Raw genomic sequence first — 9,288 nt, 5'->3', positions numbered from 1 at the left:
TACACTGGACGCGACAAAGCGACCATTGAAAATCATTTGAAATTTGTGTCAATACGTCATAAATAGAACGCAGTTTTCTGTCAGGGATTTGTCGTGTCGTGCCATGTTGCATCCAGTGTAGACCATAGATATGTATATATATCTATGATGTAGACAGCAGCATCACTGATTATAATGAGTTCCATAGTATTTTGTCACGCCGCGCCACTCGCGTCTGGTGTAGACACGGTGTAACATTGGTTTTGCTTTGTTTCACAGAACTAATCGTTGCCTGGGTTGAGTACATATGTGTGGGGCGGAGCTATCAAAATAGGGGCGAGACCCTTTTGGGGTAGGGGCGTGTTTGTTTTGGTGATTTCAAATGTCAACATTGGCTACCAGAAATCGCTTACCTCACCTTTAATATACTCTATATGTCAGTGTTTATCTGTGTGTATTTATATACCACTGTAAACCGAATAAGGAAATGTATGTTTCTTTAAGTACAGACTCTCTTGCAAGGTCACTGCTCCTTTAAGAAGACACTGAATGTATGTGCCAGACACCCTGTCAGCTTTCAGAAGGGACAGATTACTGCACATTCATCCAGTGACACTTCACTGCAGGCCTGTAATTTATCAGTGGAAATACAGAACCTAAAATACACATTTTACAGCCTTTTTGTGAATGCTGTCAGAAAGTGCTACGGCATCACCATAGCAACTCCCTCCATAACAGAGTGCCGACAGACAGAGAGAGAAGAAATTGGAAATGTGAAGGGCATCTCTGCGCAGATTATGATTTCACAAGGCATGCTCACTGAATTGTGAAAAGCACAACACATCAGCGATGACCTTGTGGTCCCCAAGGTCAGCAAGAGTGCGTAGGTTTATTCCGCACTGAGAGCACAATGACTCAGTAACACCTTGCGTCTGCAGGGAGCACTCACACATTTAATTACACACTGAAGATTTATTTCATGGCTTTGCATCATGGAATTTTGAACAAGGAACTTGGTGAATACTAAGTTATATGGTACAACAACCACTAATTGAACACTTGAGAGAGGGCAGTAATTGGTTCTGGAAGATTGTGCATTTCAACATATGGCTTAAGACTAACGATGGTATAAAAACATGAATCTTTTTTAGTATTTCCTTATGATGAAATTATGGTAAGATGTCATGGGTCTTGACTGATTGGCTATATATATATATATGCCTATACTTTGTATGTTTATAATACAAAAAAAATCATATTTTATTACTTAACTATTTTCAGTCAGTGAACTCTATGATGTGAAATATCTAACAGCTCACTGCAGAAATTACATTTATCACAGGCGGGATTTGCATTAGGTTTAACTTACATTAAAACTTAAAATCCATGTGGTGCCTAGGTAAGCTACTATTTGGGGATTATATCAAGTTGCCTTCCTCTGTTGAGTAAACTATCAGGGCTTTAGGCATTTTAGATGCATGTAGTAGTTGTGGGCAGACTACCCAGCATTCTTCTATTTAGTCCAATCTGAGATAACTGTAAAATGACAGAGGCATGCTGGGATTTAGATTACCCCCTTAACTTTATCAGATTCTTAGCGTCTTTGGCTAAGGTGGATCTGAAAGCCATTAGCCAAATTAAAAAGCCCTTTGTTTTGAATGCAAGAGCAGTTATACCTACAGATTTTACTGGCTGATAGCAAACTCCATAAACTCACTAAGTGGTAAATTCCCATATGGAAAGACCATGGGAAGATCCACTAAACTATGTACCAGTGTTTTTTGCACCACAGCAAATTAAATGATATTTTACCTGGGTTGTGAATCTGAATTTGCCGTCTGTATCGAATGTGGTGCAATAAAAAGTAATTGTACCGCGAAATAATGGCAAGAAACGTCTTTCTATCGAGTCCTCACGGCTACACGCATTTACAACAAAAACTCTGACTCTTTTTAGCGAATCAAAAACATACCGCGCGACCAGTTTGGCCCGATTCACGAACAAATGACTCGTATGACTCGTTTTTTAAGCGGATCAAAAAAATACAGTACGGCCAGTGTAGTCCGATTCACAAATAATTTACTCTTATGAGCTTTTGGTAAATCAAAACATACAGCGTGACCAGTCTGATTCCTAAACTAATGACTCGCATGAATCGGTTCACATATGTGAATCAGAAACACCGCGTGTTACCGTTGTAGTCTGATTCCAGAACCAATTATTCTAATGAGCCGGTTCTGTTAATGAATCATTTACAAAGACGAGCTAAATCAGTCTGACGAATCCTTCACATAATTGAACCGAACAGAACGGCCACTGAATAAACATTTACCATTTGCTTATTGGACCGCAAATTATCATTATTTTAAGTGATGTTCTTACCAAAATCAGTAAAGTTTTTGTGTCAGGATCATTGCTATAATGGACTGATTGTCTTTATGATAACATGTTGTTAAAGATACACACATTTTTGTGTGGGTTTTTGTGCACTTATAAATTAAACAAGAGTCTTTGCTGTAAATTGTTACATTCAACAGCATTACTGCAGATTTTTGATCACTGGAGATTGTTTGAAGAATCTGAACTCAGCATAAAACACAAACCACTGGTGTTGATGACAGTTCTATGGGCCGGTCTGACTCTTTTTTGCATAGCCTATAGCACAAGATTGAAGTAGATCACTAAAAAGACCACTCACTGAACAATTAAAACAATTTACTATTGCTATAAGGCTATAAGTCATGAACTGTTCTCCTTAGGGTCGGCGTATGATGACAGCTCTGACTTCATAATTGAGATTAACAGAGACTTTGCCCCTGACTTCAGCACCATAAAGTACTGTGAATTCTGCGGTTAACCATGAAAACTATACCAGCTGGGGACACAGAGTGACTGGCTGGCCGGTTGATGTTCTTGCAATCATGAGAGAACATTATGAAAACACACAGCCATCAGGGTCGGAAGCTGGGGGAAAGTTGTCTGCCTCTAACTCCTTTCATTTCACACTGCTTTCATTTTCTGTCTGGGGGAACAGTGCTGAGTATCTTTTCAGCGTGCTCAGCTGAAATCTATAATATTTTATCAGTATGAATGAGTTTGTGCAATTAGTGAGTAGGAAAACCTCTTTCATGAAGCACAGTGGCTATCTGTTAAATGACTTTCCATATACGATTATGCGGTATGGTTAATATAAATGGGTGCGGTTTGTGAGTGCTGACATCAACACTAAACACGGACGATGGAACACAGACCGCCGGCCTATAAAGAGGTTTATGGAGTGAATAAATATGGTGTGGGCCCTGTAATATTTTCAGACAATCAATCAAAGTGAACTAAGAAGCAAGGCTCCCTTATTTTCATTTCATACATGGAGCATCACAAGAGTTCACAAGACATATGCATACGGTTTTATTTACACTGATGTGAGGTTCTTCATAAAGGAACCAGGATTTAAGGTTCACACATCAAAAAAGGCAGTTAAAGTTTGCTGATGCAAGGTACTAATAGAAACAAACATGCATTTCCTTCGTCTGGTATATATGGGAATGAGGAACCATCATCAAGATGCAATTAAAGATTAAAAGACAATGAGTCATATCTTCCTGCATCCAGAATCAGAGTGAGTTTTATTGCCATTTTTGGCAATGTAGCTTCCAGTGCACACATCCATGTTTGCATACTATCCTTAATAAATAATTTATACTATGTGTTGACTGTGTTCAAAATCACATTGAAAAAAGCATAATAAAGGTGTCTAAATTATATATTTTGTTGTGATTGTACAACAAATGGGCCTGCGCAATCAAGATGCTGTTTATAATGTGTATTTCCATGACCAAACTCCCATCACCAGCCAAGTACATACTTTTATTGTGTATTCTGAGTATGCAAACTGGGACTCTTTGCATATCTTCATCCTGTAGACTGACTGAAGCAATCCTCAACTTTCCATCTAGCTGTTTTTGTATAAAAACTGCACTGCAGTTGGTGATGAATCATCTGGGATTCAGCATAGGCCCAAAACACATTCTCAGACAATCTTACTCAGACTTACTCAAACTGCAAGTCTTGTTCCCCTAAAAGGCAAAAGGCCTCTTATAAAAGGAGCTGAAAAGATGTTGATAAGTGTGTTTCTAAAAAGGAACAGCCACCCTTCTACGGTTTATTCAGGACAGCGTCATCACCGAGCCATCCAGTGCAATTAACATCCATGTGTGAATGACCTCAAATTAGAACAAATAGGTTACACGACAATGGATTTAGGGTAACTACTTTATTTAGTGGCGATTTACGAAATGAAAAGGATTTAGTTTTCATAGTACTTGTTATTCACCCAAACATAAAGTTGCACATGTGATTCATTAACTTTACAGATGTTTACCCAAAGATTTGCCAAGATCTGTTTTTGTTTACCAGACAAAAAGGCAATGGCCCCTCTCATCTTTGTCCCTTTCAAACCACCCATTTGCGTCGCCCTGAAATATCAACAGGTTTTATTCCCAATGTTAACAATGCTTTAAAAGTCTCAGACAGGCTTGAAAAGAGCACTCAGAGTGGGGTCTGCATCTATCAATCAGTTGTAGACTCATGCAATACACAAACCCTAAGAGGCAAATAAATGTCTAGCAGTAGCTTGTTTCTTTACAAAATCACTTTTGTGCAAGAATAATAGGTAAATATTGAATTAAATTCCAATGCTAACCCACTCCTGAATCAAGTCCAGACTAAATTCATCCTCCACTGGAGTAATTAGATTTAATAGTGACCATCTGGTTGTCATCCCCTCAAATTCGCATTAAGCGAGACCCACTGGTTAAAAGTCAAGTGATTGACATGCACATTGAATTTGCCTCTCTTTCATGCTGACAATAGCTTGTAGCCAGACACAATATCTCATTTGTCCAAAGTTAGCATTTCCAGCCAACGTCTTGTTTGTGAATGAAAAAGGGGCACAAACTCTTGCTGTTTCACTTTTCTTCTGCAGACTCGCCAGGGTCTGCAATAACAAAGTGGATGTCACTTGTCAAACACATCCACTGTTTGTTCACAAAACAACAGCGCTGCTTATTATGGCTTTGACAGCGGGAAGCAAGAGCTAAAAAAAAAAGCTCAAATAAATTTGGGGGACAGATAAAAGATTCTAAGGCCATAGGGGGTAAATTTTGACTATTAAAAAAACCCCGAAATGTTTAGCAAGGCTGTTTAGCAACAGAGCAAACAAACATGTTTTTTCATCTAATGCAGTTTTGTAATAGCCTAAAATATATGAGCCATTAAAATCGGCACATACCCAGTACCCTCAAATCAACTTCCAGTATGAATAAATAATAATTCCTCTGTTCAAATCCCAGACCGCCAGCCCATTTATAATTTCACGCCGTCTCCAGTCATCGTGCGAAGAGGTAAGCTGCTTGTTTTGACAGATTGGGTTGCTTTGATGCATACTTCAGTTGTGGTGGATTTTTGCAGCTGCATTGCATGTTAAAGTAAACAGTCGAGTTGATAAGATCGTCATAGATGAATTTGCAAGCAGGGTCTCTCAAGCAGCTGGAAAGTATAAGGGCAGAGAGGAATGCAATAGCATGACTTTTTCTGCCGTGCCACTTTGTGTGGCAAAATATGGACAGCGGGAGGGATATTAGAAAACGAAAGTGTGGAGGAATAGTATTGGCAAATGAAAATCATAATGAGAACCATAGTGTTGTCTGAAATTACAACGGGTTCGTAATCATAATGCTGTGTCATGACCATTATGACTGTTATTTGGTAGTAATTTAGAAGTTATTTAGAAGTAATTGAGCTGTTTTCCTACAGCAAAACACGTCTTGATGTCTGACTGTTCTGTAATGTTCTCTATTTTGTTAAAATATGTATTCATCTCATAAGAAATAAAATTCATAAATGCAATCTTTATAACCCCAATTGTTCTCCCAGACAAAAATAAGAGCGTAACGCAAGACTTTTGCTTAAAGTAACAGTAGACTTCAAATTTAAATTTTTTCATTATTCAACTTACTCTGTTTTTGGATAGACTGTTTCTTTAAAGCTTCTCAATGTTTCTTCTTGAGAAAGAAACCCCTGTAATCTCAAGTTTCAGAGTGTCAGATCTCAACAATGTCTCAAACTGCCAATATATCAATATACTCTTTAATATACGTATTTCTCATAACATAATTTCACAATTACAATATCTCAACCACTGTGTCATTTGTGTCTATTTTTATTTCTCCAGCATAATTCTATGAGAAACAGCTGAGAAAGTTGTTAGAAGTCCAATTTTTCCCTTCTGTCTGGTTTTCCTCCATGATGTCAGGTTTGATATTATCAAATCGCCGTCTGAACACAGAGGCTATGGTCTGGGGAGAGTGTATGACCGGTATCGTTTTCCCATTGAGCTCGGCATAGACATCGGGACATACAGAGGAATGAAAATAGACTGAACGGGGGTCTAGAGGGTCTGCTGGTTCCAGCTCATTTGGCCACATATAGCAATCCTGTACCTCTCTGCTTCTATATGGCTTCAAGGTTAACAAGCTGTCTGGAGCCGTTCTGTCTGCTGTCCGCCGTACCTGAAGCTTCACACAAAGCGGCTCTCTGGGAGATAGAAGCTAGATAAGAGCTTCAGTCCTATGACCAAAAGTAGCCTTTCATAGACTTAAAATGTGTTTGGCACTTCACATAGAAATATGAGTAACCTAAAATGTTTGATACCGCAAAGTGTGAGATGTTTTACAAAACTCAGCTGTGACATTCCACAAATTCCTATTACTTTTAAAAACCATTCGAAGCACAAATCCCCAGTTTTTTTTTGCAGTAAGAAATAGTTCTCACTACAAAAAAACAGGTGATTTAGAGTAAACTTGATTGTCATTGGTTTGTGTCAGTTGAGTTATGGCTAAAATTGTGCCTGTTATGATCTTAGATGAAATATGTTATCAAATCAATCAAAACTTAATCAATAAACACGTTTTCCTCAGTTACACTGTTTTTTTTTGTGTGTGTGTGAATTTATGTTGTGATATTTATAATTTTTCTTGCCATAATATGTACTACATATGATTAAAAATATTAATAAGACTCATTTATATTCAAACAACTTCATATGTGTATATATATTCTGAAAGGTAAGCAATTTTTTCTACTAAACATTTACTGAAAAACAATTGTACCCTGTTTGTGGAAAATGCCAATGTTATTTGAGAGTACTGGGTCTTGACTATACATTTGGCAGCTTTTTGTCTCTTTGAAATCAAAAGGGCCGCAAAAACATTTGTGAGATATGATATTAATCATGGTTGAAGGACATTTAATATCTCTGTCCAATCCACTTCTTGTTGTGACAGATGGCACAGTTGTCATGACGATGGAACAACAGAAAGAAACCGATGCTCAAATGTTGTGCCAGAGACGCTGATGTGATATTTCAGTTATGTTTGACTCAAAGTTTGTGGCATAACTGCCAAAATAAAAAGAGAAAGTGAGTTGGGGAAAAAAGAGAAATAGGACATTCCCTTAGGACATGAAAATGTGGTAGGACAAGACAAGAGGTGAGACAACATTGGTAGGGGCATTAAATGGCTGAAGAACAGATGCATGCAGTTATGTCAACACATTCATCACTGATTAATATCATTGCCATAACAAGAACAAGCGGTCCTGACCACCAGACAGTTCAAAGCATTAAAGCACTCTACTTGACGTCAACAGTCATTTATATGCTTTGTTTTAAATAAAACTATTCTTTAAGAATGTGAGAAATCTTGAGCAAATTATATATGTAATATCTGTTTTGCATTTTGCATGCAAGAGCCTGTTACCACATCATTTCCCCATTACAAAAGAAACAGGGTCTTCAAGCTGTCACTTTGCTGCTGTAGTTGTAGTAGTTCGTGTCGAAAATAAAAATCTAGTCCCAAACTACTGAGTGACCACCAATAGTATATTTTTTACGTTTTACTTTTATTACTTTTATTCTATTTTTATTCTTAAAAAAAATAGGAAGAAAAAACTTTCTAAAACTTCTGTTGTTCTTTGTAGATTTTTTTCCTGTTTGAGGGATGTTGGAGACAATCAATAATTTTAATGACTAATTATTTATTATTTAATAATATCTGTTTTACTTATTATTTACTTTATTTACTTTTTATTCTATTTTTAATTTTTACTCTTTATTTTTTATATTAAAGCAAGGAGATCGAACTTTGAAAATAAAATAAAATAAAAAATTAAAATATAGTGCACTCTAACTTCATTTCAGTCCCTAAAGAGTCCTTAAGAGTGCCCATTTCATTTTATTTTATTTTATAAAATACATTTGATTTTTTAATAAATATATATTTTATTTTATATATCAAAATTTGATCTCCCTACATAAAAAAATGTAACAGAAATCATACAAATAAGCAAAAGAACTAAATAGGTAAATAGATAGAAAGGAAACAATGAATAAATAAAATTAAAATGATTTCACACATTACATATAATGTGATGAGAAGAGGGCATGTTAGAAAATGGATCCCAATACCAGAATTTCTATCTTCCTTGACCTGAATACATGTGATGAAAGCACTGAGAGCATGTCAAGCCCGCACATGAACTTTACGATAGCAATCAGATGTGGACTGAGATACGTCTCCGTGCAATAAGGGACTTTAAAATGAAAAAGAGCAGGAATGTGTGTGGAAGGATCCCTTTAAAAGCCTGGTGACGTGACCACCAAAATCCCTTGACCCACAAAAATATCAGCAGATCGTAGTGACCTTGCTCATGTTTAATCTATACTCCTAATGTGAATGACACTTTTGAAGTAATCAGATAATAAAATAAGGGCTTTCCTTGTCTGGGTCAAGTTGTGGGATAACCAGACCTGATTCTGTGTGACCTGATATCAAGACCCTTATCAGAGCTCTGTATCATGAGAGAGCTCAACCCTGCTATCATAAGCTCTGTTTGAAATCACAAACAAACTGCAGGAGGAGGCCAAAGACAACACAGAGAGGCAAGATGAAACAAGGAATCTCCTAGAGATAAAACACAACAACTGCAGGCTGTCCAATGTCCTCCAGGGGTCAGGGCCAAAGTTCAAAGGATCCAGGAAAGAGAAATCACTGTGGAAGCCATTGATCACATATGCAATGGATCCAGAGAAAATTCCTTTAAAAAAAAATCAAAAAATGAAAAAGGATTAATCAGAAGAAGAAAAAAAAACCCTTAAACCGGAAAATTCAAGAAAGAACAATTTAATTTAATATTTTCTTTTATTTGTAACGTTCAATTAATTAATGTACTATTAATTAATTAATTATAATG

Source organism: Sinocyclocheilus anshuiensis, unplaced genomic scaffold, assembly GCF_001515605.1.
Source record: "Sinocyclocheilus anshuiensis isolate Anshui unplaced genomic scaffold, SAMN03320099.WGS_v1.1 scaffold222, whole genome shotgun sequence".
NCBI classification, from domain to species: Eukaryota; Metazoa; Chordata; class Actinopteri; order Cypriniformes; family Cyprinidae; genus Sinocyclocheilus; species Sinocyclocheilus anshuiensis.
This window is presented reverse-complemented; position numbering follows the sequence as displayed.